We start from the raw sequence: 20,440 nt of genomic DNA on the forward strand, positions 1-20,440 counted from the left end.
CTTTCTTCCTTCTTTCCAAAGAAGTATTCCATACCCCTTTTCTAGAAACTACAATGGTAGACAAAACTGAGAGAGAGCATGCGAGAGAGAAACTAGATTATCTATAAGGTGATGTAAGGTAACATATACAGAGAGGTAGTTCCGAAATATTATATTTATTCACACATAATGGATGTCCGATAATTTGCGGAATTGCACTATGTGGTTGAAAGAGCATGGACTTGAAACTCAGGCTGGTCTTGTTCAAATCTTGGCTTTGCTACTTACTAACCATATGAAGTGAAGATGGGCACCATGGCCATGAATAGAAATGAAAATTGTTTATGCCACATCACTGGAGTGATTGAAGTAAATCCCTTTCATTCTGCTTTTTATGGGAATAAACTTAAGATTTTGTTTTACAAGCTGATGATTATGTTGACTGTCAAAAGAGCTTAAATCCTGACATCTAGAAACCCACTTTAATACTTGCTCAAAGACTCTCTGGTCAGAAATACTCCCCTTTTCATTCTTGAAATGTTAAAATTCAATAGGAAAGTGACCTGTTCAAAGATGAACTCTATTTTATAAAGATGTTTTCAGTGGGCCCTGGGTAAAAAATATTTCATAAACCAGGGAAAGCCACTAAATCAAGGAGTGGAGAAAGAAATAGACTTGCTAAAGCAGTACCATATTGGTACAGGAAGGTGATATATTCAATACTTTTTACTATATTTGGCTGCAAACTCCAGACAGTTTTTGCCTTGATGTGTGACTGAGATTCGGTGGCAGGGGCACCATTTGAACTAATCCTCCTCGGGGCTTCTTTCTCTAACAAGGAGACCATAAATGATACTGATTGGGTAAATATTTTGAAAAGGAGAGAACCAAGTGCTTTCGACTACAAAGTTCTGATGAATTCATGCAGCTACAGAATATGCTGATTGAACCACAGGAAACCATGCAGGTAGAATGTGGATTGCTACTGATAGAGGGCAAGACTGAGACTAAAGTGGATTCATGAAGGGGATGTCTCTGCTGTCAGTTGGATTTCTTGGGCGACAGACTCTGAGAGAGTTCTTTCAGGCAGGTTTATAAGGAATATCCTTGGGTTCTGCACCTGTGGATGGAAGGAGAGGAAAGCTGAGGAGGACAGAGGGGAAAATATAGCTTTAATGTAGCCCAAAGACAATCTCAGTTGACCCCATGGGGAAATCTGGTAGAATGGCCTTCCAGGTTGACCCCAGTTGGGCTAAAATAGCTGGACTTTTAAACTGTGGCATCCATCAGTTGTTGACTCCAGGGTACTCCATGAAAGAGTGTGACCTTGGGTGAGATGGGTCCTTTGGGAAGCTGAGGCAATTGTTGATAAGGCTGACAAGTGAAAGGTGGTGTTCAGTGGTGCTTATTGCAATGCTTTTGGTAGAAGTCATCACAGTATCCACTGAGGTCTTTCTCAGGGGCTGAGAATGCCAAGTCTGTGCATACTTAGTTGGAGGTTTGACTCAGGTTTACATGCTATGTTTGAGGATCCAACTATCAGTTGATTTGATAAATCCATGCTATGTTAGAGATTTGGCTGAGAACAAGCAAAACAGTTCCTTTGAATCATCCTGACTTCTATGGAATCTTTTCACTTCCTCCAAGCATGAGTATGTAGACTGCGATGTCATTGCAGTTAAGTGTGGAAACAGGTGAATTACCTTCAAAACCTGGCTCAGCAACTGTCTAGTTGCCTGACCTTGGAACAATGACTTCACCTCTCTTAACCTTCATTTCCTCCCCTGTAAAATGGGAATGATAGTAGTATATAACTTACATAGTGTTGCAGAACTCTTTCCTAGTGCATGCCTCACATAATGGTAGTCAATAAAAGTTAGAGGTTGTTGTTACTTGTACTACTAGTAGTATATCAGAGAAGGGAGAGGATTTATCAACTTTTTTCTAATCCCGGTGTTAGCATAAAGACACTAGAAGTCCCAGTCTGGGCTTTGTGGACAGAGGTCCGGTTAGGCTCACATTGATACAGTATCTCAGGTCAGCTCCACCTCTTAAAATCCTGGAGATGACTGAAACCACAAAATTAGCTTCCATATTGTCTTGGCAATGGGTATTCTACCTGATTATAACTAGAAAGCACCTTGGATTATCTCAACGCCAAGAATTATCAATGTTAGACCCTGAAGTTTCAGCTGTATATGTGTCAATTCAATACATGGAACCACATGGGTGTATCTGAATATACCTGAATATTAAAGACCAGTGATTCTCAAAGTGGGTTCATGGACCAGTAGAGACAAAGCCACTTGGGATTCTGCTAGAAATGCAAAGCTTGGCAGCCCTCACAGACGTATAGAAACTCTGAAGGTGGAGCTCAGCCATCTGTGATTCTGATGCATGCTAATGTCTAAAAATCAATAGTCTAGATAAGGGGTCAGCGAATTTTGTTGTAAAGGGCCAAATAGTAAATTTTTTAGGCTCTGCAGCCAATGTGATCTTTGCTACAACTACTCAAGTCTACTAGTATAATGCAAAAAACAGCCATAGACAATAAATGAATGAATGTGTCTAGCAGTGTTCCAATTAAACTTTGTTTTACCAATTAAACTTTATTTAATCAAAATTGCCAGGCTGTAGTTTGTCAACCTCTGGAATAGGCACATTTAGGATCATAATTTACTCTTGTAAGGTGAATTATTTATTTCTCTAGAATATGTTCATTCATTCATTTATTCAGTCATTAATTTGAATTAATTTTTCCATTATATAAAGGATCACTGCATGCTAGGCATTCTGATAAGAATCAAGAGATACAACAATAAATGAGACAGACACCATCTTTCTGTCACAGATCTTAAAGTTTAATGGGAAGCACGTAAAGGTAATTCACAAATAACTGTTGCAATAAATGTATGACATAAAGAACAGAATTAGAAGAGTGATGGGTGAACTAATCTAGTCTAGGGAGTATATAAAAAGGCCTCTCCAAGGTGGTATTCTTTAAGATGAAGACCTGAGGATAGTACCTAGGTGTATGTCACCCTTGTATGAGTTTTGTCTTCATAGCTCATTTTATCCTCAAACAACTCATGGTTCACAGAGGAAGAGGTTGAAAACCAAGAAGGACACGTAGTGTGTTCCCAGATTTGAACTTAGACCATTTAGGTCTAGAGGCAGTGTTTTTAACCACAACGCTATACTAACTAGTTAATGGAAAAGAGAAGAGCATTCAAGGCAAAGAGAGCAGTTCACAGTCTAGTGGGGTACTCACTAATTTTATCATTTTGTTTTGGGGATCCCGTTATCATCTAGGCATTGTTTGGCACTAAGCATGCAGCAGGAAAAAAGAAAGACTCTCTGTTTTTTGTCTTTTTTTTTTTTTTTTTTTGAGATGGAGTTTCGCTCGTTACCCAGGCTGGAGTGCAGTGGCGTGATCTTGGCTCACCGCAACCTCCGCCTCCTGGGTTCAGGCAATTCTCCTGCCTCAGCCTCCTGAGTAGCTGGGATTACAGGCACACGCCACCATGCCCAGCTAATTTTTGTATTTTTAGTAGAGACGGGGTTTCACCATGTTGACCAGGATGGTCTCGATCTCTTGACCTCGTGATCCACCTGCCTCAGCCTCCCAAAGTGCTGGGATTACAGGCTTAAGCCACCGCACCCAGCCTGTTTTTATGAAACTTACAAATGAATACAGAAGACAGACATTACTGAAAACTAGGGGGAAAAAGACAGAGTGAGAACCGAGCAGGTAAGAGAATCCAAAGGAGTAAAGAGAAGGATCTGAGGCTTTAATGTTGAACAGAGAAAGGGTAGAGAGATTAATACCAAATCTCCTTTCCTGACTTCTTTTGTCAAGTTATATCTTTAGGGCTTTTGATGATTAAATCCAATTATTGACCACCAATAGCTGAAAAAGAAGTCTGCAATAATACATTTTTACCTATGGGCACTCAAGTGAATAACTAAAGTGAAATGAAATGTGTAACCTGAGTAAACTTGAAGTTGCAGTTAAATTGCAGGTAGGCAATTGGACACTGAATATTCATTGAAGATTTAATTGCTCCTCCAACTGCAATTTGAATTGCATAGCCCAATTGTCATGATTGAGCGCCACTAAAATGGGACCAAGTATAATAATATGAACAAGTTGAAAGCAAAAGGATGCAAAAAGATACACTTAACCAATATTACTCAGAGATTCATAAGATATTCTAAGAGAGATTCTGATATCTCGGAGTGCGACTCAGAGATAATGCAAGGATGGCTATATTTATATCATATAGCAGGCTTCAGAGCAAAGAAAATTACTAGATACAGAGAGACATATTACATAATTATCAGTCATGGTAATACTAAATGTGTATGTATCAAACAACAGGGCAGAAAACATGTGAAGCAAAAGCTGACAGAACTGAAAGGAGAAAGAGATGAATCGATAATTATAGTTAGAGATTTTAACACTCCATCTATTTCAACAATTGATAGAAGAACTAGAGAAAATCAGCAAAGATAAAGAAGAATTCAACAACATAATCAATCAACAGAATTTAATTTGATATTTATGAAATATTTCTTCCAACAACAGAATATACATTCAAGTATCCACAGGACAAATATTTTTATTAAAAACTTACATAAATTTAATATAAGTTTTATCATTCAGAGTGTGCCCTCTGACCATAATGGAATCAAACTAGAAGCCTTTAGCAGGGAGATAACAGACAAATTTGCAAAATTTTGAAAAGTAAGCAACACTTTTAAATAATACATTTTCAAAGAGGAAGCCTCAAGGGCAGTAAAAAATACAGTAAAATGAATGGCAATGAAACATAACATATCACAATATATGAATGCAGTTAAAGTAGTGCTAAGAGGGAAATTTATGGCACTAATCGCTTACTTTAGGAAGAAGAAAAGTTTCCAATCAGTAATAAAACTCTTTAGAACCTTAAAAAGGGGAGCAAAGTAAATTCAAGACAATCATAAAAAAGGAAATATTAGCCAGGTGTGGTGGTGCATACCTGGAGTCCCAGATACTCAGGATGCTGAAGTAGAAGGATCAAGTGAGTCCAGGAGTCTGAGGTTGCACAGTAGTTATAATTTTACCACTGCACTTCAGAACAAAAAAGTGAGAGACTGTTTCCCAAACAAAAAAGGAAATAATAAAGGTAAGAACAGAAAATCATAAAATTAAACATTGAAAACGATAGAAAAATTGATGAAATAAAAAACTGGTTGTTTGAAAATATAAATAAAAGTGACAAACCTCTAGCAATATTTACAAAGAAAAAAGAAGACAAAATATTGGCATCACAAATGAAGCATGAGATATCACAACAGACACCATAGACACCAAAAGAAATATAAGATATTTATAACACATTACACATAAATTTCACAACGTAGATGAAATGGACCAATTTCTTAAAAAGCATAAACTACCACAATTCATCCAATATGAGATAAATAATTTAATAGTCCTGAAATTATTAAGAAAATTGAATTTGTAATTTAAAAACTCCCCTAAAGAAATCTCTAGGCCCAGATGGTTTCTCTGTAGAATTCTATCAAAAGTTTAAAGAAGAATTGAAATCAATACTATGCAATCTTTTCCAAAAAGTAGAGGCAGAGGTTTTCTGATTCATTTTATTACATTAATATAAATAAAATAAAACTATAGAGCAAATATTCTTTATAAAATGAGCACAAAAAATTTTAATAAGATATTAGCAAATAGAATTCCACAATATATAAAAATATAAGTTACATAATATATATAATATATAATAAAAATCGTACATTATGACTAAGTGGAATTTATTTTAGAAATGCAAGGCTATTTAGATATTTAAAAATCAGTCATTATAATTCACCATATTAATGGATTAAAGATGAAAAATCACGTAATTGTTTCGATGATACAGTAAAGTGTTTGACAAAATTTAACATTTATTCAGGTAAAATCTCAGAAAAGTATGAATAGATAAGAACTCCCTCAACTAAATTACACACAGACACACACACACACACACACCACCCACCCACCCCTACCAATAGCATTATACATAATGGTGAAACCCGAAAGTTTTTTCACTAAGATCAAGACTAAGGTGAGGATGACAACTCTTACAGCTCTCCTTCAACATACTGCCAAAAGTTCTAGCTACTGCCACAAGACAAGAAAAGGAAATTAAAAACATGTAGTCAGAAAGGAAGAAATAAAAGTTTCACTCTTTGCAAGTGACATAATGCCTAATCCCAAGAAATTAACAAAAACTCTTACAATGAATAAACAAGTTTTCAGGATATTAGATCAATGAGCAAAAATCAACTATATTTCTATATACTAATAACCAATATGTAGAATTCCAAATTAAAAATATGATATCATATTTTTAATTTGGAATTCTACATATTGGTTCAATAGAGGAAAGGCAGTCTTTTCAACAAATGGTGCTGGAACAATTAGATATTCATATGGAAAAAATAAGTCTCAACTTAAACCTCATACCTTATATAAAAATCAACTCAAAACAAATCATATATTTAAAACTACAAAGCTTTTAGAAGGAAACACAGAAGATCTTCAAGACTGAGTGGTTAGTGAGGACATTTTAGACATGACACCAAAAGCACAATTAATTTTTTAAAAGTGTTAAAAAAGTTAACAAATGGTACTTTATTAAAATTAGCCCAATTAAATAGGCCAAAATTAGTCTGTGAAAGATCCTATTAATTGGATAAAAATCCAACCTATAGACTGTAAGAGAACAATGTTTGCAAACAACTTAATAACTCATGTAAAAAAATATTTGAAGAACTCTAAACAAAAAGCAATCAATTAGAAAATGTGCAAACAACAGACAAATATTTCACTGAAAAGTGAATAACAAGTAAGCATCTAATAACAAAAGATGGTTAACATTTTTAGCCATGAATGTAATGCAAATTAAAACAAAATGGAATTATTAGAACAGCTAAAATAAAAAGTAGTGAAAATAATAAATGGTGATGAGGTTTTACAGAAACTAGATATTTTAAACATTGCTGGTGAAAATGTAAAATGGTATAGCCACTCTGGAAAATAGTTTGGCAGTTTCTTAAAACCATACCACTCAGAATTACACTCCTGGACACTTATCCCACGAAAGTAAAAAGTTATATTCACAAATAGACTGCTTATGACGGTTCAAGGCAGCTTTATTTGTAGCAGTTCAAACTGAAAACAACCAAAGTATCTTTTATGGGTGACTGATTAAACAACTGTTTACATTTATACCAAAGAGCACTACTCACTAATACAAAGGAACAAACTATTGATATTCATAACAACTTGGATGGCTCTCCAGGGAATTATGTGGAGTGAAAAAAGCCGATCTCAAAAGACATATACTGTACTACTGTACTTATATAACAGTTATTAAATAATAAAATTATAGAAATGAAGAACAAATTAGTAGCAAAATAAAAATAATACCAACACATTGGAGACATATTTGTATTAAGTATGGTTGAAAGAGATTACTGTCTATGCCACAAAAGCAGTTCATGCAAACAGAAAAGGAAAAAAAAATCCAAAATTTTAAAAGTTAAACAAGAACATAATTTCAAAAAGCATAGATAGCATAGAGCTCACAATATAGAAAACAAATGGCTAATAAATGTAGACAGTGTTTAATCTCAGTGGTAATAAAAGAAATTTGAATACAAAAATATATGTGACACAGTTTGTCAAATAAATTAGCAGTTTGTAAAAACAACAGTATTCCAGGAAGATTATGATGAGACAAAATACTTTCATTCATATAGAGTAGAAACCAGCATAAAACTGGGGAAATGATCTGAGAAAATATATCAGAAACCTTAAAAATATTTACACATTTGACCAAAATGTTTGCACTTCCTGAAATTTATTATAAAAACATTGCATTAGTTTCTTAGGGATGCCATATAAAGTGCCACAAACTGGCTGACTTCAATAACAGAAAAGAATTGTCTTGCAGTTCTAGAGGTTTGAAGTCTGATGTCAAGGTTTTGGCAGGGTCGTGAGATGGAATCTGTTCCACGCCTCTCGCCTCTCCTCTAGCTGTTAGTGGTTTTCTGTCAATCTCTGGCATTGCTTGGTTTGTAGGTGCATCACTCTGAATTCTGTCTTCATTTGCGTGTGGTGGTCTACCTGTATGTATATCTATCTGCGTCCAAATTTCACTTTTTATAAAGATGCCAATCATATTGGAATAGGGTCTACCCTTATGACCTCATCTTGACTTAATTATCTGCAAAGATCCTATTTTCATATAAATTCTCATTCACAGGTACAGGGGATTAGGACTTCGATATCTTTTTGGGAGACACAATTCAAGTCATAACAGACATAGTCTAAAATTGAAAACAATAACTTTATTGTAGTATAAAGGAATTCATGTTATTTATTAGTACAAAATATTAAAAATAATACAAATACATAACACTGTGAAATAGTCAAATTGATTATACTCCTCTGAATGCAATGAAACCATGAAACGATGATATGAATAGTTTTTAAACCAAATGAGGATAATATGGGCAGCGTTTGTTATACTTTAAGTAATAAAATACACAAAATTACCTAAGTACTGTGATTTCAACAGTATCAAAAACACAAGAAAAAAGATTGCATGGAAAGAAATGTATTAAATTTTACATTTTTTTGTAAATGTAATTTTACATTTTTTTAATTAAATTTTACGTTTTTTTTTTGTTGTTGTTGTTGAGATGGAGTCTCACTGGGTCACCCAGACTGAATGGTGTGCAGTGGTGCAATCTAGGCCCAGTGCAACCTCTGCCTCCTTGGTTCCAGTGATTCTCCATCCCACCTCAGCCTCTGGAGTAGCTGGGATTATAAGTGCATGCCACCATTCCCGGCTAGTTTTTCGTATTTTTAGTAGAGATGGGGCTTCACCATGTTGGCCAAGCTGGTCTTGAACTTCTGACATCAAGTGATCCACCCACCTCAGCCTCTCAAAGTGCTAGGATTACAGGTGTGAGCCATTGGATCCGGCCTAAATCATTTACATTTATTGTGAGAGTGATAGAGGTATAGAAGGTAGCTAATTTTTATTTTAACTTTTAAACTTTATTTGAACCAATAAATCTTTAATAGCAAATAATGTATTCTAAAAATGTCCACAATATATGCCTAAAGATAAAAAGACTGGACATACCTGTACTCATTAGAGTGTATTAGCACACTGCCATGAGATTTTTAACTTAATAGGCTTGCTTTAAAAATGAAGAAAATTTATTAGAATCCCAGGACCTTCTAGGTCTTAGAGAAAAGTTCTGTATTAACAACAGAAGACTTGGGTTTTATAAACATGAAGAGAATTTCCTGAAGACCTTGTTTCAATCCTGCCTAGTGGCTTTATCCATATATGAAATGAGACGACAATGTGTAATGCTGATTCTAAAGAACATTTTGAGTATCAAGCTGAATCTACTCCTACCCTTGGCAGCCTCTGCTACAGGTTTACAGACATCTGGCTTCAATGTGGATAAATTTTAATAATTACAATAACTTCTGAGCCTTCTGGTCACTGGACTTGTCTCTGGATGAAAAGAGAGGAAATAAACATATATTGAGTACTTGCTGTGTGATAGGCTCTGTGGTAGGTGCTTCCCAAAGAGCATTATTTATTCAGATAATGATGGCCTCACTTTTCCTTTGAAGAATACTAGTATTTAAATATTTAACAATATTATTGATAATATTTTATATTTATATATTGCATAATATATCATTTTAATAATGATATTTTCTTTAAATAATGTGTATATACGCAGTTGTGGCCAGAATTTGTCAACTGTTGTAATACTCACTCAAGACGTTGCAGCAGCTAAAAGACACGCAGATGTATTAATAAAGGACTATGTTAATTCCCCACTATATTTTCTATTTGCCTCAGGAAAAATGTTGCCATTTGGCATCACTGTTATTTTCTGAGAAAGAAAACTACTGTTAAATGAAAGGCTGCTTCATGAGCTGACCATCTTGATTCATTTAGCAATAGAAGTAAGAATCAGAGGTTGCAAAACTGCTCATCACAGTATGGGATGAGTAATTTGAAGTCTGCAGAATTGAGGAGGCAGGGAGTGAGGAAGAGAGTGAGTAAAAGCAAGAGGGGAGGGGGAGGAGAGGAGGCAGTGGGCATTGGGTGGGAAGGAGTCCCAGGTGTGGAGTGGCTTTTCTTTGCAGACAAGAAAGCTAATTACTTTAAAATTTCCTGTTGTGTGATCTCCTTGCAAAACACCAGCTTGATTTGAAGCCTACTACATTAAAAATGCTGCATGTGACTTACTTCTGTTCCATATTTTACTTGCTAATATGTATGTGTGATTTAATTGATGAAAAGATTAATATTCATCCCACACTGAGGTGGTCAGGAATCCTACAGGTAGAGGAGGCCACAGGTTTCTAATGATTACAGGTACGTTGGAATTTGGAGAAATCTGGGGGAGGCCACAGGGTACAGAACTGGGGATTCAAGAAAATCATGCCTATGTCTCAAGGGTTCTGAGGCTTCCAGCAGACCTCTGGATTACATAAGAGCACAACCAGCTTCTCCCTCTGGTAGGATCAGGACCCTGGAATGCCTCTCCACCCCATTCTCCCTTCCTCTTGGGCTGCAGCTGCTGTACTAATTGTCCCTGGGGCCTCTTTTAGGGAGAAGGGAAGCAAAGCCTCCAACCTACACGTTTTAAAGGACTTTTTAATTGAGGAAAGGTTGCACAATGCAAATGAACAACGGGTCTCACTTCCAACCTCCCCCAGAAAGGAGCTGCTCCTTGATTGACAAAGGAAGGAAATGGAGGCTAGGCATTTCAGAAACCAGCACTAGAATAAAGAGACAAGTGTGAGACACATTGCAGGATAGGAAAGCTAAAACTGTTTCCAATCACTGATCCCAAGCTTTCCTTTCAAGCCCTTATGGGAATTAGCATTTTAGAAAATGAGTGAGGCAACCTTGAGTAACCCAGAGAAATGTGAACTTTTGAGCCTTCTCATCACTGGACTTGTCTTCGGATAAAAAGAGAGGAAATAAACATATATGAGTATTTGCTTTGTGATAGGCTCTCTGATAGGTGCTTCACAGACACTATCTCATTTAACACCATTTAACAATGTCCCTATGAAGCATGCATAATTATCTCACTATATAGGTAATGGATTTGAGGCTCAGTAAAGTGACTTTCATGAATGTGTCAAATGCTGCTGAAGTGGCTTGTATGTGATCAGTTTGAGAAGATGATCAGGCTGGTAGCTACTGTATTGGACAGCACAGATCTGTAGAACATTTCTATCATTGCAGAATGTTCTATTGGTCAGTATTCTAGAGACAATATAAGAGCTTGAAAGAGTCCCAGGCAGTAGAAGAGGGTACTTGCAAAAGTGGGAGATATGGTAGGAGTAAAGCAGGACTATGGTGCTCCAAGAGCTAGGCAGAGATCTATAACTTAGGGTCTTGAAAGGGCATATATGGAGGATTCAAACCAGGGAGCCAATTAGATGATTGTTCATGGAGACTCAAGGGGAGTTGAGTTGGAGGAAGTTAGGCGGCCAATACTTCTCAGTGGGTAAGGCTTCTGACAGACTTTAGACCATGCCTGCATTTTGAAGGTTGACATGGGGCATATACCATATAGCCATCTTTGTCCTAGCTGGTTTGAGAACTGGTATGGTTGAGCCAGCACTGATCTAATAGGGCAGAGCTGTGGCAGAAAGGGCTGAAAACAGAAACCTTCACCCCATTTTATGGTCACATGCAGACTCTGCGAGTGTGTGTGTGTCGGGGCGGGGGGGTTGGAAAGACAAAGGCAATTAAGCATGCTTTAATCCTTGACTGAGTGGTTTATTTTCTTGCATATCCTGAATTTTTTTGAACTCTACTCTGAGTACATCAAATTGGAAATGAAATCTTAGAGATGTTTTAGCATCCAAACAACTCTCTTCTCTTTATCTGTGAGGGTCTTCTTTAAACCTGAGTCTACTTTGAGATTTCTTCTCATGGGGTAAAAAGATGAGTTGGCTAGGGCAATAAAAGAACTTTCTCTTTAAGTCCACGTTGGAAATGTTTATCTAATTTGGTCATAATTATGCACACTACTCTGGACTAAGTAGAAAAGAACTAAGTGATACAAAGGACTTACATTCCAGTAACCTCTATATTAGCTCAGCCATAATTCCAGCAAAAATGTTTTAATCAGCTCAGTTTCTGTTTTCAGAATCAGGTCTTAGGCTATCTCTAAGAAGCAGTTAACCACTATTATTGTTAGCATACACCAAATATAATTGTAGGTAAAATACTGGAATGAGATGCTTCTTGTAGGAGAAATGGAGTCTCCGTTAAATTCTTGCATACTCTGTTCATGTTGGAGATTTGTAAAAAAAATTTTAAAAGGCTCTGAGAAGTTCTGCAGTAAAGAAACCTTTTAAATTCTATTTAAGACAGAATTTCCTAAATTAGCTCAGAAAGGTTTTTTTATTTTTTCTTGCTTGCTTTTCTGCTTTCCTCTTTGTTATGCATTAAAATCTGCAGAATAAAGCTCTATACAACATAGCTTAAGAAACACTAGCATAAATACAGCAGAATAATGATATGGACTGGAGGAGATGTTTGTGTTTGGGCTATGTTTTACTTTCAAGAAACCTGAAACTATGATGAGTATTTGGGGGAGGTTATAGTTTTCATGAGCCTGTCCTGAAAATCGGAGAAAAACTCTCATAACTTTGTGATTGCTTCTTTAAACTATTGTCCACATTTTATTTGTTGAGCATAAGCTCTAAACTACCTTTTATTTACTAGTTCAATTTCAAACATTAGCAACTTAATGGTCACTGTGGCAAAAATTTACCTTCTCATGTAATCTTCAGAGGTGTTTATTCAATACTTCGATGAAAACTGTGGTGAACTGACATGATTTGCCACCTCATTTGTTTCTTACCATCTTGGTATATTATCATGGCCTCCTAATTTACCTTCATTTCTCACAAATCACTTTCACTGTTTCCTAAAACTCCACCGTAGTACTATGACAGAGGTCATCAGACCAAGAGTCTTCTACTTGAACCACATCATCACTCTCCACTGGCAACAAGGCAGTGTATACATTAAATATGTACAGCTTCTAACAGGCCAGTCATACCTCAGCAAGCCCCAACCACTTTCTAGAAGTCATTTGAGCTTGTGACCCCTGCCATGCCTTTGCTAGTGCCAGTCCTCCCTCTTGATAAGTCCTTTTCTCGACTCACTCACCAAGCATCTAGTCACCCACCCTCCTGGACCCAGCTCAGTTGTCATGATGCCTGTGAAACATTTCTTGATATTTGCAGGAAAAGTTATTTGTTCCTTCTTCTGTGTTCCTACTGTGTTTTCTATTTATCCATACTTTTCTTGCTTTTTAAGGCATAATAAAAATTATTGGAAAAAAATCTGTGTCAAAGAGAAACTTGGAAAATAAAGCTGTATCAAACTCAGTCTCTTCTATCCTTATTTGATAAACTTACACCATTGCCATTATTTAAAAGTACCACATACATTATGCCCCAAGCATGAGGTTATCTGTGTTACAAACATTTTCTCTTCAATCCTTGAGACAAAAGTGAAGATTTTGTCCCTGCTCTCCAGATGGCTTTATCCAAGGTTGTCTGGTCCCAAAGATCTGTAATCCTTTCACTATGTAATACTGCCTCTCAAGTACATGACTAACCATGCTGTGTGTCACTCAGCACACTTCATATTTATGATAATTACTTTTAATTGCCAAATAATCCTTCAAGAGAATATTGGTATCCATATTTATACCAAGGAAAGTCTTATTTGCCCAAGGTCAATAAAGTAGGAAATGTTGGATTAAAACCCTATACTTTACCTAGTGTATCACACAGCCTCAGGATTCCCTGTTCAGGAGACATCCTCAGGTTTCAAATGGACACCAGGAAGCTCTGTTGGGTTTGTAGTCGTGAAAGTAGATTCATACTCGTGTGCAGTGATTAACGTTAAGAACATACAGGGAAAATAACATATTAAACAATACTGGCTAATACAAACAACAAAATCCAAACAACCTCATTTCAGCTAATATATTGCAAGAAAAGAAAGGGAGACAGAGGAAGGGGAAAGAGAGAGAGGGAGGAGGGAGGGAAAGGCTGTAGATTAAAAGATAATTAAGTGCATGTGTGACCTTCATTATATGTGGGATCTAAAATAGCTAAACTCATAGAAGCAGAGAGTTGCATGGTGGTAGCCACGTGCTGAGGTAGGAAGAAACAGAAAGAGGTTGTCAAAGAGTATAAAGATTATGTTTTGTATAAAGATTAGATGTACATTACTCAAAGCCTCAAGAATGAGAACCAAGAACTGGTACTGAAGGCCAGTCAGGCAATTAGGCCTTAGGCAAGATATAGGAGTTTGGGAGGAAAGGACCTATGCAGACACCTGAGTATGCATTCCCTCTCGCTGCTATGCATGTTGACCGTCATATGCAAAATAGTAACTATTTCCAAAGCTTACTTTCCTGGTAGGCAGGGAGGTGCTGACATCCTCCTAAACTGGGTCTCCATTGCCCTAAAATTGAGTAGGGTCGAGGATATTGGTGGCTAATAATCAGTGCCTGCAACTGTCCTGGTCAGGGCTGGGGCAAGTTGCGTGATGAATTTTTCCAGCTGCTTTTTTTTTTTTTTCCTGACGTATGAGAACAATGCAAGGCAGCATGGCCTGGAAGATGAGATGTGGCCTCTGCCAGCACAGTTTAGCACTGAACCTGAGGCTGGTTCTCTGGGCCAGTAGTCATTGACCTCTAAAACCAAGACTTCCCTGAGTCAGGGAGCCTCAAATTCTGCAATCTGCACTCCATACTCTTCACTGTTTACTTATCTGATGGAGCTGTTCTCTTGGAAAGCTGTGTTATTCCTGTAATGCAAAGTGACAGAGAAAATAAAAACACCCAGCTGAGAAAAAGCCACAATGTTAATATGAAACACAAACTTTCTGTTCATCTGAATCTCAGTTTATTTTAAAACAGAACCATAACGGCTCAGATCCTGAAGACTGGGAAGGGCTGTTGCTACAGCTGCCCCACTCTCAGCTCCTTCTCTGACTTGCCTTCTGGTCTTAACCCTTAGCACTTTTCCGAGGAAGGCAAGTCAAGTCAAGGTGGTATGATGTCGGTACGCCCTCCCTGACCGTGGCGTAAGGACCAAGGGAAGAGCAAATTCTTAAATTTGCAATAGATGAACGAGAAACTAGTCACCATATTCTCCCCACGAACACTGAAGTCCCTCTGGCTGAATAAAAGCTTGGCCTGAGTTTCCCAGGAGATTTGTTCTGGATGAATCTGAGTTTTGTGTTCCATCTGAACCAAGTTTGGGGTCTGATCCCAAACTCTCACAGCTGGCATTGAGCGACATCTGTTTGGCATCTTCTATACCCTGTTTTCTTGCTGTTTGCCTGTATTTTTTGGAATTAGCTCAGTTTTCTTAATTTTTTTTTCTGAATGTTTTCTGAACAGTATTATCCATATAAGAATTATAGCCATATAAAACCCCAGGGAGAACCCTGCTGTGTAGGCTGCTTCCTGTCCTCATTCCACCCCCAAACTGGAAAAACAGGAGCCCATGGTGGAAAACAAAGAGAAGCAGTCCAAGTATTAGAAGAAAAGCAGGAAATTGTCCCAGAGGAGAGGGCTTCATGAAGCAAGGGATGCAACAATATCAAATTACAGCTGTTTAAGAAGAAAGTTTAAAAGTCCCCACTAGGTTAAGAATTGGTGACCTTATCTGAGTGCGGCTGTGATGATAAACTCAGAATGCAATAAATTAAAAACTGTACAAGAATGAAGAAAAAAGATACTGCCTTTTCAAGATACTTGCTCTGGAGCACCAGTTCTTAATTTGGAGTGTGCATTAGAATCCCCCAGAGAGAATTTTAAAAATTTTGATGCCTGGGCCTCATCCCAGAGATTCTGGTTTAACTAGATTCAGGTCTTTGAGAGAGCACATTTTGTTTTATTTTATTTTTAAGATGAAAATTACTTGAACTATTTGTAGCTTAAGTAGCCAGTAAAAAGGAAGAGATTGAAAGTACAGAAGGGGTAGTAGGGTAATGATGTCATGGGATGGCCAAGAAGGCAGCCTCTGGGATTTTAAGTTCAGATGGTTGATCTTAGACCTGTAGGTGAATCAAGACCAGGAGGGCAAGGTGGATTCCTTTGCCAATGAGTGTCTTCATCTGGTGGTTTTTAGTTCATGACTTTGGAGGCTAGGCTATTTTTTCTGAAAATCTTTTTTGACCAAAAGCAGAGGATCTGACGACATTTTTGGCTTGATTTGCCAACATGGCCTTACCTTGGGAGTGTAATAAATGATACAGGGAAACTTCTTCCCTGAACTTTAGCATGATCACAAATGTATTGGTGACGGAAAGAGGAAAGGGTGCATAATGAAAGCTTACTGACAGTAAATGATGACTTAGAAAGGAAAGACTGGGCTGAAGTAGACATACCTGAACCCTTCCATGAGAACTTCTAAAATTTTAGTGACAATTCATTTAATGAGTGATTGGTCAGTCACCTTGAGTCAGTCATAGTGCGTTGTGCTGCAGAGGAAGAGATAAACCCAGGCTAGAACAAACCAGCGAGCTGAGAAAGCTGAGACCTAAGAAAACAGAGAGTCCCCAGATGGAAAACCGTAAAGACGGTGTGAAAGTCAAGCAGACAAGGTCTAGGAGCGAGAACAAGGCTGGCAGTGAGGAAGTGGGTGAGTTCCAGCCAATTCTTGTGGCCACTGGGTCTCTTCTGTGTTTCTTTCACCACCTTTGCAAGTGGATGTGGCCTGAATCTTGAAGGGATAGATCAGAATACCTCTCACCAGGTTTTATCATGATTGGTTCACATCTATTATATTCAGTAGAATATGTATTTTTTTTAAAGAATTAGGCTTGTTTTGTATAAAGATTAGATGTACAAGATAAAAATATTAAGTGATATTAAAAAGCATAACATAAAAAGGAAGAGAATCCCTTCATCTCTACACTATGAATCTTGCTTCCCAGAGGCAAGTACCATTAATATTTTTAGGGTAGGCGTTCTTCTGTGTGCATGTAGGCATAGACAAATGCTCACACTTGTAATATCAATTTTTAAGGCTAAAAACTAAATGAATACATAATACTGTGATAAGGAAAAAATAAGGGGCTACAAATGTCTAACATCACTGCTTGGGAAACTGACAAACTCAGTTTTAAATGGTGTGCATAGATGGTGAGGAAAATAGGCTAAATTTATATGAGAGGTTCTGAACAATAGTGAATGGGTAATAGTGAATAAGGAAAGACTGTAGGCAAAGATAGTCACATTCTGTACAGATGAATCAAGGGGAATTATCAAATTTTGCAGTAACATTTTTACTTGCTCTGAAGCACCATTGAGAATGGATTGTTAAAGAGATAATTGGTGAGCCTTTACCTGTGAATGCTGTACTCATCAGGAATGAGCATGCACTTGCAGACATAAATCAGGAATTAGGTTAGATACAGTATTTTTTTAAATGGTCTTTAGGTTGGTAGCTATAGAAGAAAAAATAGAAATGGTGTCCCTGAAATTACTTAGGAACTTCAAATGTGATATCATGATATTCTTGTGGACAATATGGAGGTATATGTTCTGGATAGTACTGAAGTTGGAAGGACTTTTAAATAACAGCAGTCAAGGCATGTTACAAACTAATCAACCTCAGCTGAAAGTGAGAGAAGCTCTATCCTAAGGTCTGTCTTATTATTTGTTTTGTTTTCATTAATTTCTGGGAAAACATATGCAGTGTGTCTGGTACCTAGTAGATGAGCAGTAAAAAATACTTGCTGAATAATGAGATGTGCAAATGAATGCAGGAACAAGTGAATGAATGATGACATGGATCTGGAAGGAACAACTAGCTAATAATCTGGGTGATGCAATTAGGAAACAAACTAGAAAACAAAAAAACCTCTTGGGCAATGGCCCAGGTAGATCATCAACCTGCCATGCAATAGGTGAATATGAAAGTTTGTTCTTTCATTTGATTTGTTCTTTCATGCAAATCACAGCTTCTAAAGCAGAGAGCACGTTGGGTGGCTGCAAGTCCATTTCCTGAGCCCCTTTGTTCCCTGGCTGTATGCTGGTGCAACATTGAAATGAATTTGAAGGAAGCATTGCAGAGTTCCCCCAAATCCATCCTGTCTTGTCTGGTACTCCCAGAGAACAATCACGGTTAGCCATTAAGGCTATCAGCTTTCTATCCAACAGTCTCTTCATTGCAGAAACTGCTGACTACTTTTGGCACCCAGTTTGATGACTGTAGGAAGGAGTCCTCAGTCCTTTGGCCTCTGGGTGCATTCCTGAAAAGTCACTCTATCTCTTGGTTTTCCCTCCCGTCAGTTTATTGCCAAACCATGCAAATAAGGTCTTTAACTATTTCTTGAACATCTTAAAATTAAAGGCTGCACCTTAATAGTTTGTTCAGCTTGTTGGTAAAAGTAGCATCAATATTGTGAGATCACTGGTCTGGCCTGGGTTTGGTATGCAAACCTTCATTTCCAGGGGGTAAAGGTGCCCACCACCCTCTTTTGAGTCCCACACCCATCCTCTCCCATATTTCTCCATTTCAATTAAGAGTGGCAATTTGTTCATGATGACACAGTCCTGGGGGACATGAAGGGAAACTTTCTGTCAGCAAGGCAATGTAAGGACTGAACGAGATGGTCATCTTGTTGAGAGCAGAGTCTCTGCTTGGTTCATCATCTATCCTTTATATTCTTGTTACTTAAAGTGTGGTTCACCTCACCTGGGAGCTTTTTGGAACTGCAGAATCTCTCTGCTGAATCAGACTCATGGTTTATTAAGATCACCAGTGATGGTGATTTGCATGCACATTAACCTTTAGCAGCATGGTTCTGTGTTACCCAACAAAGCATGGGTGAAGGAAGAAGTAGGCAGCTAACATTTATTGTGTGAGATGGCAGAAGAGAGAGGAAGGAAAGGGAAGAAAAAGGAAGGGGAGAGGAGGGAAGGGGCGGAGAGAGGGAAGGGGGAGGGGGAGAAAGAGGGGAGAGGGAGCGAATGAAATAGTATAAATTCACATGGGTGAAAACACTCTGAATTTGCGACAATATGACAAAATTTTACTTAGTTTGCATATGGTAACACAAACCCATTTTTATAACTTCTTTCTGCTTTAGTAAAAAAGTGAATATTGTGCACCTTAGGAGAAATTACTCACATATTTACATTTTACTTTCATGTCATGGAAAGGTATATTTAAAATAGGTTAAATATGTCCATGGTTCTTTTGGTCAATATTTTAGAAAACGGATCATAGGAGCAAAAGTGAATTACTCCCTAGTCCAGGACACTTCATTAAATAAAATATACAAGTTGGGCTAGGCACTGTGGCTCATGCCTGTAATCCTAGCACTTCTGGAGGCTGAGGTGGGAGGACTGCTTGAGGTCAGGAGTTAAAGACCAGACCAATATTTTGTTGAGACTCTATCTCTGAAAAAAATTAAAATTAAAATTAATGGGACATGGTGGTGTGAGCCTATAGTCCTAGCTACTTGAGAGGTTGAAGTGGGAGGATCACTTGAGCCCAGGAATGTGAGGTTACACTGAGCTATGATTGGGCCACCATAGTCTAGCCTGGGTAATATAGTGAGACCCTGTATAATAAATAAATCAAGTTGGGGAGAACGATTGATCCATTCATAGAGTAAGCATATTTTGAATAATATACAACTGTTTTCATGGAGCTCATGGTCGTGTGGGGAAACAAATCTGTAAACATTCCTCCCCCAAAGAACATATTATACTTATTACATTATATGCTATTAAAGGTGGGTACTCAGTGCACTACAAGAGCTCACAGAAAGACAACTTGTCCTTGCCAAGAGTGAGGAAGGGACCGGAGAGAATACCCCAGAGGATATAATGGTTGAAGTGCATCTTGAGGACTAGATTGGAGCTTGCCAGGTGTCTGATCACAAGACAGCAGTGTGTGCTAAGGTGGTAGAGAAGACAGCATGTCTTCGGGACTGAGATGTGTGGTATGGCTGAAACGCAGGCTTTAGAGAAGCAAGAGTCATAAAGGGACATGGGGTTGGTGAAGTGAACAGGAGCTAGATCAGAAGGGTCCTGAATGCCAGTCTAGGCAGATGAACTCCTCCTGAAAGGAAGGTTTGGATCAATATCTTCATTTTAGAAAGATAATTTGAGAAGTAATTTGTGTGATGGATAGATAGAGGTGGTCATGGCAGGAGGAGGAGAGAGGCTGATGGTGAAGGCAGGTGGCAATACTGGAGTGAGGAAGCCAAGTGAACTGGGCTGATGCATTATTAAAATAATATTTTATGGTCATGAGAGATTGACTTCAGGCAGTGACCAACCGTGGAGCTAG

This window comes from Saimiri boliviensis, chromosome 9 (genome assembly GCF_048565385.1).
Source record: "Saimiri boliviensis isolate mSaiBol1 chromosome 9, mSaiBol1.pri, whole genome shotgun sequence".
Taxonomy (NCBI): domain Eukaryota; kingdom Metazoa; phylum Chordata; class Mammalia; order Primates; family Cebidae; genus Saimiri; species Saimiri boliviensis.